General features: G+C 41.8%; 1 protein-coding gene across 2 annotated transcripts in view; it reads left to right on the forward strand.

Annotated features, from left to right (window-relative positions):
- The first annotated feature begins 4,278 nt into the window (after positions 1-4,278).
- gdpd5b (glycerophosphodiester phosphodiesterase domain containing 5b) overlaps positions 4,279-12,529 on the forward strand; it is an 81,366-nt gene continuing 73,115 nt past the window's right edge. For both annotated transcript variants that reach the window (XR_008810517.1, XM_056283435.1), the window contains exon 1: positions 4,279-4,657. The gene's annotated coding sequence lies outside the window, so the exon portion shown is untranslated. The remainder of the gene's footprint in view (positions 4,658-12,529) is intronic.

Consider the following 12,529-nt stretch of genomic DNA (forward strand, 5'->3'; position numbering starts at 1 on the left):
TGGGCGTGGCATTAGTGCAGAACAAAAGACCCATGGCTTTTGGCTCAAAGACACTGGACGACTGCCAATCCAGGTACAGCAACATAGAGCGAGAAATGCTGGCCATAGTCTATGGAATGCAGCGATACCATACCTACCTGTATGGGAAGTCATTCATTGTAGTTACAGACCACAAACCCCTCGTTACCATATGCACAAAGCCACTGCATGCCGCCCCGCCACGGCTTCAGCGAATGCTGATAAAAACACAAGGATACAACTACGAGGTCACGTATCAACCAGGAAACCAGATGGTCCTGGCAGACACACTCAGCCGACTACCCAACCCTGAGAACAACAGCAACATCGAGCTGGACGAGCGCATTGACGGAATAGAGGCAGAAGTCAAGGATCCAGAGATGCTCACTGTTGCAATGATAAACTTCTCTCCCGAGAAACAGGACGCACTCCGCACGGAAACCACCAGCGACCCCAGACTCAATGCACTGAAAGAGCTGATCCACCAGGGATGGCCAGACAACATCAAAGCTCTACCAAGACAACTACGTGAGTACTGGTCATTCAGAGATGAGCTCGCAGTTGAAGCAGGAGTCATATTCAAAGGCAGACAGGTGCTCATCCCAGACTCTATGACTGATTCTATACTCAAACAGCTGCATGTAGGACACCAGGGCATCGAAAAGACACGGCGACTGGCGAGAGAAAGTGTCTACTGGATCAGAATGAACGATGACATCGAAAGAGTCTGCAGGTCATGTAGCGTATGCGTGGAACATCAGGATGCAAATCCAAAGCAACCTCTCAACCCACACAACACACCGTCAAAACCATGGCAATCCCTAGCTTCTGATCTATTCGAGATCGATGGACATCAGTATTTACTGATTGTGGACAGATATTCTAAGTTCCCTCTAGTGGATGAAATGCCCATGCCTGTGTCCACCCGGGCAGTTGCACAAAAAATGGAGATGTACATGTCTCTTTTTGGAAGGCCTGACGAGATACTTACAGATAATGGACCCCAGTACACAGGGCACGCGTTCCAGAAATTCACGGCTGACTGGGGAATCAGGCACGTGACAAGATCACCCCACTATCCAAAAAGCAATGGATTCATTGAGAGGCATGTGCGACACATCAAATCCATTGTGAAGAAAACCATGAGACAAGGAGGTAACATACAAGTGGCCTTACTACAGGTCAGAGCAACACCCATCGACAGTAAACTACCATCACCAGCAGAACTGATCTTCGGAAGGCCAGTCACCACCCTGCTGCCGAGTCGAGGGGACCCAGGCAAGGAGGAAAACCGACTCCACCTGGAGCAGAGAACAGCAAACATGAAGGAACATCATGACCGCAGCAGCAGCAGAGAACTACCTCCACTCGGTCCCGGACAGCACGTATCTGTCCTAAACAAGGAAAAAGGGACTTGGTATCCAGCCACCGTCGTACAAAAGTGCGATGAGCCAAGGAGCTACAATGTGCAAACATCAAATGGGAACAAACTCAGACGTGGCAGGAGCCACCTGCGGGAAATTCACCACCCCCATGCACTGAGGAGCGCAAGAACCCGCTTCACAGAACCTCAACGGGACACTCATGCAGCTGGAACTTCTTTCAGCCAAACCTGTGAAACACACAAGACAGTACGCACAAGATATGGAAGAGCTGTTTCCAAACCAGCTCACTACAAGGACTATGAGTAGAGACAATCACACACAAAAGGAGGGCTCTGAATATGTTTATTGTTTTTTGAGATGGACAATTCTGAGTGTGTTGTCTAAAAAAAAAAAAAAAGAGAAGGCAACCTCTGTGTAATGACTGTACAATGCTGATCAATGATTGTACCACATTGGAATGTTCTAGAGTATTTTGATACTGTAAAAATTGAAAATTAAACAGGGGGGATGTAGTAATATAATGCCATGTATATCCACTGGAACTACACTAGGTGTTATGTACTACCCGGACTGTTATTATGGCTACACCACTACCATGTATGGTTATTACGTCTGCCTACTGAGCCACGATTAAACCTGAGTTCTATAACCCGGTGTGGTCATTGATCCTCGACCAATACTACCCCAAGTATTACTTCAGAGACCTTGGGACAGGTGGAGCCAAAGAGTCCTGTACAGTCTCCGGAGAGACCTGGCAGTGGCCGGAGAGACCTGGCAGTGGAGTTTTGGCTGGTGTTGAGTGGTGTCGCTGTGGCAGGATGCTGTATGATGACATTTGGTAGCAAATGGGCAGAGGAAATGGATGATGGTGCCAATGGTTAATTGGAACAGGAAAAAAAATGTTCCTAAAATGAAAAGGAGAATGTTATATTTCAACAAAAACTAAATAATCCAAATACAAAATGGCTTAAACATAATGTGCTGACCTCTATTTCGTCTCTGCACATCCACAGGACACAGAGGGTTGAGGAACTGCTTATTCCATGATCATAAAGGCAACCTTCAGGTGTGCTGTGAAGAGTAGTCGAAGAAATGAGAACACTTCAGAGGCTATGTCCTCAGAACCAGCAAAGGCAAACAGGTTCTTAAAAAAAACAAATTATTAGCCAGAAAGTTGTATCACTCCTTTATTAATTCGGGGGATGCATATCAAGTACTGTATTGGTTGTGACATCGGAAACCTTCTCCTTTTTCTTACACCATCAGGATACTTAAATTGTGTCATGATTCAGTTGTCCGGCTCCACAATGTCATTTAGGTGAGTTGGAGCCTATCAGATTATAATCTGAACAGAATAAAACAAGCCAAAACAAACTTTCAGAATCCAATTTTCTAAAACAACGCTACCTCATGAGCGAGGAAAACTCCGAAGATAATGATAGCTTGGTGTCAAAAATACTCACGATGAGATTTTAATGATGAAACGCTGCTTCAAGTAACCCCCTGGTTCAGAGACAAAATTAAAAGTTCCAGTCCAAAACACTATCCATTTCTCAAAATTTTTGGTCATGTTCCATTTATTGTGTAAACAAATAGCATACAGTGGCTACCGTCATCACAACAATTACTCGATTGGAAAGGAAATACATGTTTGAAAATGGTGGATATAACACAGACTTTAATTGGTTATACAATAATGTGAACATTTAAAGTAGACCTAATGTAACACACCAGTACAATGAACGATGCAATGAAAAACGATAGCCTGTACAAAAGTGAGAAAAAAGGTTAAAGTGGGCCCAAATATTGTGAATGACCACAGGTCACCTAAAAATATAATAGACTATAATGTTGGTAGTTGTTTTACAGGCCAACAATCATGGTATTTTTTTTCAATATATATTATGGAGGAAGTTATAGGCCTATGATAGTGGTAGCTGTTTTATATGATGGAGGAAATTATCTCGTATGGCGGTATTTGTTATTATGGTGGTAAGTGTCTTACCTAAGCCCTGTGATGGCCAGAAGGCCTGTCCAGGGTGTCTCCCCACCTGCCACCCAATGACTGCTGGGATAGGCTCCAGCATCCCCGCGACCCTGAGAGCAGTACAAGCGGTTTGGATAATGGATGGATGGATGTTTTACCTTATGCTGTGAAGTTTTGTAAAGAAATGTTCGTAGCTTTGGCTACTATAGTACAACCAAACAATAATAAATATCCTTAACATTGTTTTAGCATAATGGTTTACAAAGTTTTGAGCTTCACCTGAAATTCAGAAACACTAGGCTACAGCAGTAGGCTCATTTGGAATTAAAACTAGATCAGCCAAGATTGGCTAGCTGGTTTAATTTAACACAACAGGTCAACCTTCACAACTAAAATACAAAGGAATATTTTGTCGGAGGCTTTGGTAACTACAAATTCTTCAACCACATAGGCTACCTGAAAGTGTTATGGCAGGCGCTCTGCTGCCATCCAAAGGAATAGACTATAAAAGCACTGTTTTGTCAACGTTCAATTTCGACGTGTGCATTTTGGCCGTCTAAAGGGGGTCAATATTCCTGTGTTAACTGGGGTATTTTGAACGCGTTGATTTTGGCCGTCTTAAAATCAGCCATGTTATGGTATGTAGAGGTAAAAAATGACTGTGTGTACAAGTCTCTTGCAACGCTTATTTAGCCCCAATGGTCCTCCGGAGAGAGGTTCGTGCGGAATCTCTTCGTTTCGTCATCGCGCCCCCGGCAGCTTGGTGACGCTATCCGACCGGATGAGAAAAAGGGGGCAGGCGAACAGGTTTTAACTCCTCCCATTAAATCATTGGATTGAATCGCTCGCCCGGTGTTTGTCCGGCTCAGAAAGAATAAGGCATGCTTTTACCAGGAGGCTGATAAAGAGGATGTGAACCCCGATTACAGAGTTAAAAAAAAGCGAAAGAAAAAGCGGAGAAAAAAACGAAAAAGACAAGTAGATATCTCCTCACAAGTCTCCAGAATTGAACCGGACTCTAATCGATCCTGTCCCGTCTTCTCCGTGCTGTGGATAAACTGTCCCCCCCCTATCCTCCTGTTCCCCGTTTCTTTTGGGACTATATGTCAACATTTGCTGAGTTTACTACCTCAGCACTTTCAACGCAGACCGGTCCCGTTTGCTACTTGAACACATTTTGCCCGGGAGACGGTTCAGAAGAAGAAGAAGAAAAACCTACTTTTACTGGAAAACGCCGACAGGAATAAAAGTGGAAGCCTCCAGACAGGTGTGTTTTCGTTTTCGAGATGTTAAAGTTTTAAGAGTCGTGTGGATTGGTTTGCAAGATGTTCGTTCTTTTCATATTTTTACAAAAGAAAAATACACACGTAATTACAAATTACATTGAGTGCCTGGGTAGTAAACTGAAATGTTCTCTGTCGTTCAACAGTTCTTAATCATTTAGTTTACTCCTTTTCCTGGATCAGTTAGTTGATCATTAATCTGTAGAGGTGTTGTGTAAAATCCAGCACCCCTTCGTTCCCCTGGTCTCACGTGCATGACGCTCTTGAAAACTGATGTAGTAAGACAACGGACACGCCCATGATGGTGTAGATTATACTGGATCTTCATGTTTTTTTTTGAAGAAAACTGATTTTTTGGTATAGTTAGGCCAGGCTGTACAATTTTATGATCTACAATTCATGCCATATGCCCAAGTAAGGTACTGCAAAATGTCCATCAAAACGAATATCTTGAGGTACCAGTAACAAATTAGCCTGCCTTGAAGGTTGAATGTAGGTAAAATAGGTTCGGCCACATCAGTTTCTCAGTGTCTTATTGAAGGGCACTAGAGCCACTATCACACATTTTAGAAAGGATCATCCCATCTGACCAACAAACTGTCCCCCCTGCCTCCTCTCTCACACTGTCCAACCCCTGAATACATCCAATACACCAACGCTCATTCCAGAGCACCTTTATCATAAAAGGAGTGGGCCCATAGTAAGCCCTTACCATGTCATTTGACAATTTAAAAGGTTTATTCAAGTCCTGTCGTTATTATCAATTGGGCTCCAACATGTAATACAAGGTTTTCAGACCAAAATATATTTTCCACCTTAAGCCTAATCAAAGAAAGGTGAATCGATTAATTTAGACACAACGTTTAATGACAGATACGTTTCATCACTCATCAACTTGACATCTTTAGTCTCAACTGACTGCAGGTTTCCCCACTCTTATAGACGATACAGTGGCATAACGACCAAAACCAACGACCAGTTTCAAATGCGATTTACCGTAACTATTAATTAGAGTTTCAATGGCCATGGGTACTATTCACAGAGGATTTGGGAATGTTTTACAATCACATCATTATAAGATGGCGATTGCGAACATTCCCAAATCTTCTGTGACCAGTACACATTGCCATTGAAACTCTAGTTAATGGTCACAGTAATTTGCACGTGAAACTGGTCGTTGGTTTTGCTCGTCATGCCACTGTATTGCTTATAATGGTCGGGATATCTGCAGTTAGTTAAGACAGAAGATGTCGCTTAGGTGTGATGAAATGTATCTCTCAATAAACGTTGTATCCAGATGAACTGATTCTACTTTGTTTGATTTTCTTACCTGTATTATTGAGCATAAGCCTTTTTTTTCTTTTTTTTTAAACCTGACTTTGGCTTGGATAAGTTTCTCTGTTCTGCACAGATATTGGAGTTTTTAGTCTTTATTTTGCACCGTGTTAGAGAATATATATTTATTTTTCATTCCGACCACTCAGATTTCATTTAAGGGACTTCATATAGATGTTTTTGTAGATGTGGACATTTTCAGTTTATCTGGAAAACATCAGACACCTTCTCGAAATACTTTAAAATGGGTGAAATTCTAAAGAAAGACAAAGTACCACAGTATATAGAAAAGATTGAGTTTACTTATAAAGTCGTAGATTTTTTTTTCTGCATTGACATAGTGCCTGTTTTAAGCACTTGATCCCTTGATGGGGACGTCTTAATTTGAGAGAATTAAAGATGAGAAATGCTAAAAAATGCACCCTTTATAAAAGAGGGACCTGGAGCCATTTAGGCTCTTCTCAGAGGAAGAGATCCGGTGAGCCAAAAGCAAGAGGAATTCAGTGGAATGCACCTGTGTCCACAACAATAATCCTTTTACCATTTGTCCACTCTTCTGTCTCACACACACACACACACACACACACACACACACACACACACACACACACACACACACACACACACACACACACACACACACACACACACACACACACACACACAGAGTCTAGGGGGGGGGGGTGGGAAGAGGCTAACACAGTGGCACCTACCAAAGCATATTTCCAGTGAGAATTTATTTTGTTGCTACCGATAAGGATTGTTACCTGGAGTTCGTGCATGAGCGAAGACAGACTCCCAAGATTGGTTTGAGATCGAAGTTGATTTTGTGTTCCATATTTTTTTGTGTGTGGTTCAACATATTGTTATCTAAAAATATCAACGCCATCTTCCTTATATAACTCCTCCTGAGGGGCATTAGTTAACTCAGAGAAGAACGTTCATTCTTCCTAAAATAGGCTAGATTTCACTTGTCACTTTATCCCAGAAGAAAGCTGCAGTCTGTGCTGCTGTGTCCATGATGAGACCCCTCTAAAGGCACATTAGACATCTATACCTTGATAGGCACTGCATTATCGTCAAGCATATGTGGGACATAGGGCTAACTGAAAAATATGTGGCTGTTATTATGGCCATGTCTATCCTGTGGGAACTAGGTTGTGTTGCACCTCCCTCCACTCCATGCCCATCTTCTACATCCACTCTTAGTAAAGACACCTGACACCCCTCCTTTTGTATCTACTTGTGATGAGTAATATGAGTCGCCAGCTTCCAGTCCACACCCCTGGATCTGTTACAAGAGGACAAAGCTCCTGGGGAGGTCTCAACCACTATGGCACAGACACATTAGGAATATCGCATCTAATATCATATCTCAGAAAACAATCAGTGTAGTTATTTTGTCCCAAATGGAAGATACGTTCTCTTTGTTTGTTACACTTTTTTATTTTTTTATTTTCTGATGCCTAATGAATGAGGCTAAATACTTAGATAGCTGATATGACATCAGGCATGCAAGGGTCCATTGAATTGGGTTGTGCATTAGAGAGATGCTTAGACTTAAGAAATAGAAAGGAAGGAAAGCAGAAGATCAGCAGCAGGTAGTGCTGGGCAATATAGAAAATATTATGATAATCGCAAGGGATTTAACTTGAAATAAATATGATATTTGCTCACATATGTCATATTTAGAAATATTTAGAAATCCAACTGAGCTTCTCCCCGTTGAACTGTTTTGTACTATAAAGTATAATATCAAACTAAAACTAGTACTACCGCTAATATTTCCAGCCTCATTTTGAATAAATTTAGCTAATAGATTCTCACTATCATTAATTTAGACAATTGTGTATTATGATATGTCTGTCCAAATTTCATTCTGATACAATACCATTGAAATAAAATAAACGATGATTTTGAATTGTTGCCTAGCCCTAGCTGTTCAGACTGTCATATTGATTGATTACTAACAATTAGTATTGGAAATACTAATTGTTAGTAATCAATCATTTGTCAAAGGACAGTAAAGGCATTCTTTGTTATTTGGGTTGAGCTCTGTTTAAAGTGAAGGATCTGGACAAGGTTGATGGTTTATATGTCCTAGCTGGGCTCCCTTCTGACAAAATGCCGCCTCCTTTAGAGAACAAGCCTGTTCTCTGTCCCATTCTTAGTGAAATTAGAGGGTTTTGATATTCAAACTGAGGGGTTTTTTTTCTCTTCAGAGGAGGGATGTAGTATTTCAGGTTATTTAATCTTTCTTTTGGATGTAAATATTTCATTCATTTCAAATGGCAGATTATGATCTCTCTGCTTTTATATACTCCTGTTCACACCCTTTATAAGAGAAAAGGAGAAGAAGAGTGACATGATCAGGGAACGAGGTTCCTTTAAACCTAGTGAGCTGTGTTCACAGAGGCGAAACTTGCTCGTGTGGCTCTACTGCTAACCCAGCTGGCCGCAAACGGTGGTCACCTGTCGTAGAGGACAGGACTCTGTGTGATGTCAGCAACCCTGGTTTCAATGTGCAGATGGCATCCTGATACAACCAAATGGTTTGCCCACTTTTTTCTTTGAAAACACATTTGGACTGAATTGAGGCATCTAAACTAAAAGACAACGATAGAGCCCATTCATCCGCACGGTGCAACAATGGCCCTCACTGTGTCTATGCATGCCATAAATGCCTTTGTCAGCTGTTTCCTTTCCAGCCCACAGGATTGGCTGCACCTGTGATTAAAAGACAACCCAAGACTTACTTTCTCTACTCTACCAGACAGGCGGACAAGGTCAGGAGAGGTCCTGACCCAATGTCCTTAGCCATTGTTTTGTGATTCCCTGGAGCCCTAGCAGGAGATGGTGGGGAACATTGTTTTAGAAAGTGCGAAAGCAGTTTGGAAATTTTAGGGGGAAATTGAGGTATAACAAGATGATGTTAAAGTTATTAATGACATTTCTAGTTTGGCTTAGGGCATCTTGTGAAGAGAAACAAGAAAGAAGGGAGATGCTTCAGATGCTTTTTTTTCTCCCCGGTAGGTTTATAAATGTTAAGGTATGTAGGGATTGAATTCAAACTTCATAACATATTGCTGCAGTTACTTTGACAGATGCTGCCCATGTAAATATTCAATTTGTTTGATGAAATACTGTAGGGTCTTGCCTTTTGGGAAAGGTAGAAGTTATACTGAAGCTGGTTTACACCTTTGAAGTATTCAGAGAATACTGGAGAACTCCAGTAGACTGGATGGTGCTAATCTGTTACCCTGACACATTCCTGAATTAATTATTTTGAGATTATTTTACATATTAACAAAAGGGGCTTTTGAATATAGTTAGTATCAGCAGTTGACTTCCCTCAATACCCCAAAGTAAAGTCTATAATTCTGTTTCACTCCCAAATTTACAGTCCTTTTTTTTTTTGAGTAGATAGTTGAATGGACAATTAGATGCTTGAACCGACAATATACACAGATGAGCCAAAATATTGTGACCACTCACAGAAGAAACGAATAATGTTGATCATCTCTAGACAAGGGCACATGTCAAGGTCTGGGTAGACTAGATGGTAAGCAAACAGTCAGTTCTCATAGTCAACGTGTTGGATGCAGGAGAAATGGGCAGGAGTAAAGACCTGAGCGACTTTGACAAGGGCCACATTGTTATAGCCAGATGACTGGGTCAGAGCATCTCTGAAACAGCAAGGCTTGTGGGGTGCTCCCAGTCAGCAGTGCTGAGTACTACCAACAGTGGTCTGAGGAGGGACAAACCACAAACCAACGACAAGGTGTTGAGTGCCCAAGGCTCATCAATGCATGATGGCAACAAATGCTATCCTGTCTGGTCCGAACCAACACAGTTTTAATGATGGTTATGGAAAAAATGTGCCACAACACACAGTGCATCACACCCTGCTACATATGGGGCTATGTAGCCACAGACTAGTCAGAGTTCCCATCATGACCCCTGTCCACCATCAAAAGTGCCTTCAATGGGCACACAAGTATCAGAGCTGGACCTTGGAGCAGTGGAAGGTCACCTGGTCCAATGAGTCCTGTTTTCTTTTAGATCATGTGGATGGCCCATGTACATGTGTGCCTTTTACCTGAGGAAGTGATGGCACCAGGATGCACTGTAGGAAGACGGGAGGCTGGTGGAGGCAGTGTGATGCTCTGTGCAATGTTCTGCTGGGAAATCCTGAGTCCAGCCGTTCATGTGGATGTCAGTTTGACATGGGCCACCTACCTAGACATCGTTGCAGGCCAGGTACATCCCTTCATGGCAATGGTATACCCTGATGGCAGTGGCGCCTTTCAGCAGAATAATTTGCCCTGCCACACTGCACACATTGTTTGGGGATGGTTTGAGGAACATGATGAAGTATTCAAGGTGTTGTCCTCACCTCCAAATTCTCCAGATCTCATTCCAATTGAGCATATGTGGGATGAGCTGGACTGACAATCCCAATCCACGGCGGCTCCACCTCACAATTTACAGAACTTGAAGGATCTTCTGTTAATGTTTTTGTGCCAGATACCACAGGACACTATCAGGGGTCTTGTAGAGTCCATGCCTCAGCGGGTTGGCACTGTTTTGGCAGCACACGGAGGACCAACAGAATATTAGGCAAGTGGTCATAATGTTTTGGCTCATCAGCGTATGTTATTGCAAATTCCTGTCATGCTAAGATAGCCTGATGTAGAAGTTTAGTTCTCCCCTTTTATTTTAGAGAGTTTTAAAACCAGCAACTAGAAACCGAACTCTTCTTTTAAAGGTTGTTAAGATTTTGCTCTAGTTGTGTTGTAATGACAGGATTTGGTTGATCAGCCAATCAACTCTAACTACTTTACTCATCTCTCTCATCCAGCCCAGGTGTCATCACTTGCCGACAGAAAATCCACCCATGCCAATTACTTGGTAGTTGATTGACAGTCAGCCATGAAGCCTTCAATAAATTTCTAAAAGATGCAGGAATGACTTCCCTAAAATAAGGCAGCAGCCAAAGTCAGTCTGATTGCTTTGGTGTGCTCACCTCACTTTGCATCAGTCTATATCTTGAATAAAGCAGACTACACAGCTGGATTTAAAGAAGACTATAACCTAATTAAGGTGTTATTATGGAAGCCAAATGCAAATAACTGTGTTGTAAATGATGGAAAGAGAATTTATTTTTGTAGCTCTGACAGATTAATTCAGTTGTGTTATGATGATTTCTCTAGCTGAACTCCAAGCATGTTTCAACTCTGCTTTGGCTTGAACTCTTTTCTTCGATAGCTCACTATAGACCATGAGCCAAATGATATATAATAATGCCTTTTAGTACAGTAAGGCTTTTAGTACAGACTGATAGCTGTTTTAACAACGTTAAAGTTAGCTATGCCAGGTTAGCTGAACCTCTTTCAATGTTTATAATTTACCATTATGTTAGCATTGCAAAATGAAATCCATTTTCCATTCTTAAATCTTCTGCTGAGCTCTAAGGCTGCTGAGCCATTTCTTTCTCATCCAAAATGTGCTTGCATTCAGGTTCTGAATTCACGCAGCCTGTCATTGTGTTTTTGCTCAGTGCCTCCAAACTGGCATTCAGATTAAGGTGTGAGACTCTTCACATAAAATACTGAAAATATTGCATGAAAACGTTACGGATGCTGGGATGTTAAGTTGCCAGAAAAAGAGAAACCTCCCTGATGCACTTAAATCATTAAAGGGAAAGGATGTACAAGAGGTGTCTGCTTTTGGTCCTTTTTTTAAGCCTCGATACAGGAGAAACTTGGACGGTATAAAATGAGGTGCAGCATAGCAAGGGGGTCGTGCCATTTTTTTTTTGAAGAGTTTTGCCATGCTTTTGGCTAATTATACAGCTAGCAACACATGACATAATACATTTGGCTTAACAGAGGAAGAATAACACACATTCTACCCCGTTTCCCAGGCTTCTACTTTATCTGTTGTTTTAGCTTGTACTCTCTGATCATACATGATCCCTCTAGGAACATAGAAACCGCTTGTTATATCCATTGTCTCAATTCAGAATGGTATCTGACTGCCGTGATTTTACAATGTGAGTAAAAAGCAACAGGAAAAATACAGTTACACCTGATTCATTTCTAACTTTGCTTACCCATTTTATGACCCAAGTATAGCCAAAGTTTTAGCTTGTTTTGATCATACATAGCACTGCTATTGAGCACCATATTCTTTTGTTTGTTTGTTTTTTTGTTTTTTACTTTTGTGAGAATTATCAGGGTGGATTTAACTGGGAATAGAGCATTTTTTTGCCAGCTGACACCTGCACACTTAACAGTATAATGTGTAGGTTGTACACGGTTGGGAGAGTTGCATGGGTGGCTTGGCAACTGTAAATCAGCTCAGGTCTTCCCTTTTTAAACATCCACGTCTTTGGCCTTCTTTGCAGCCAGGGTCTCCTCTGGGGGATCTGTGGGCTCATGGCTCTTGTGCTGCTGGCGTCTCTTCACTTCCTGTCAGGCATTGTAAAGCTCATGCTGTACCAGGCAGAGATGATGTGT

Source organism: Lampris incognitus, chromosome 7 (assembly GCF_029633865.1).
Source record: "Lampris incognitus isolate fLamInc1 chromosome 7, fLamInc1.hap2, whole genome shotgun sequence".
NCBI lineage: Eukaryota > Metazoa > Chordata > Actinopteri > Lampriformes > Lampridae > Lampris > Lampris incognitus.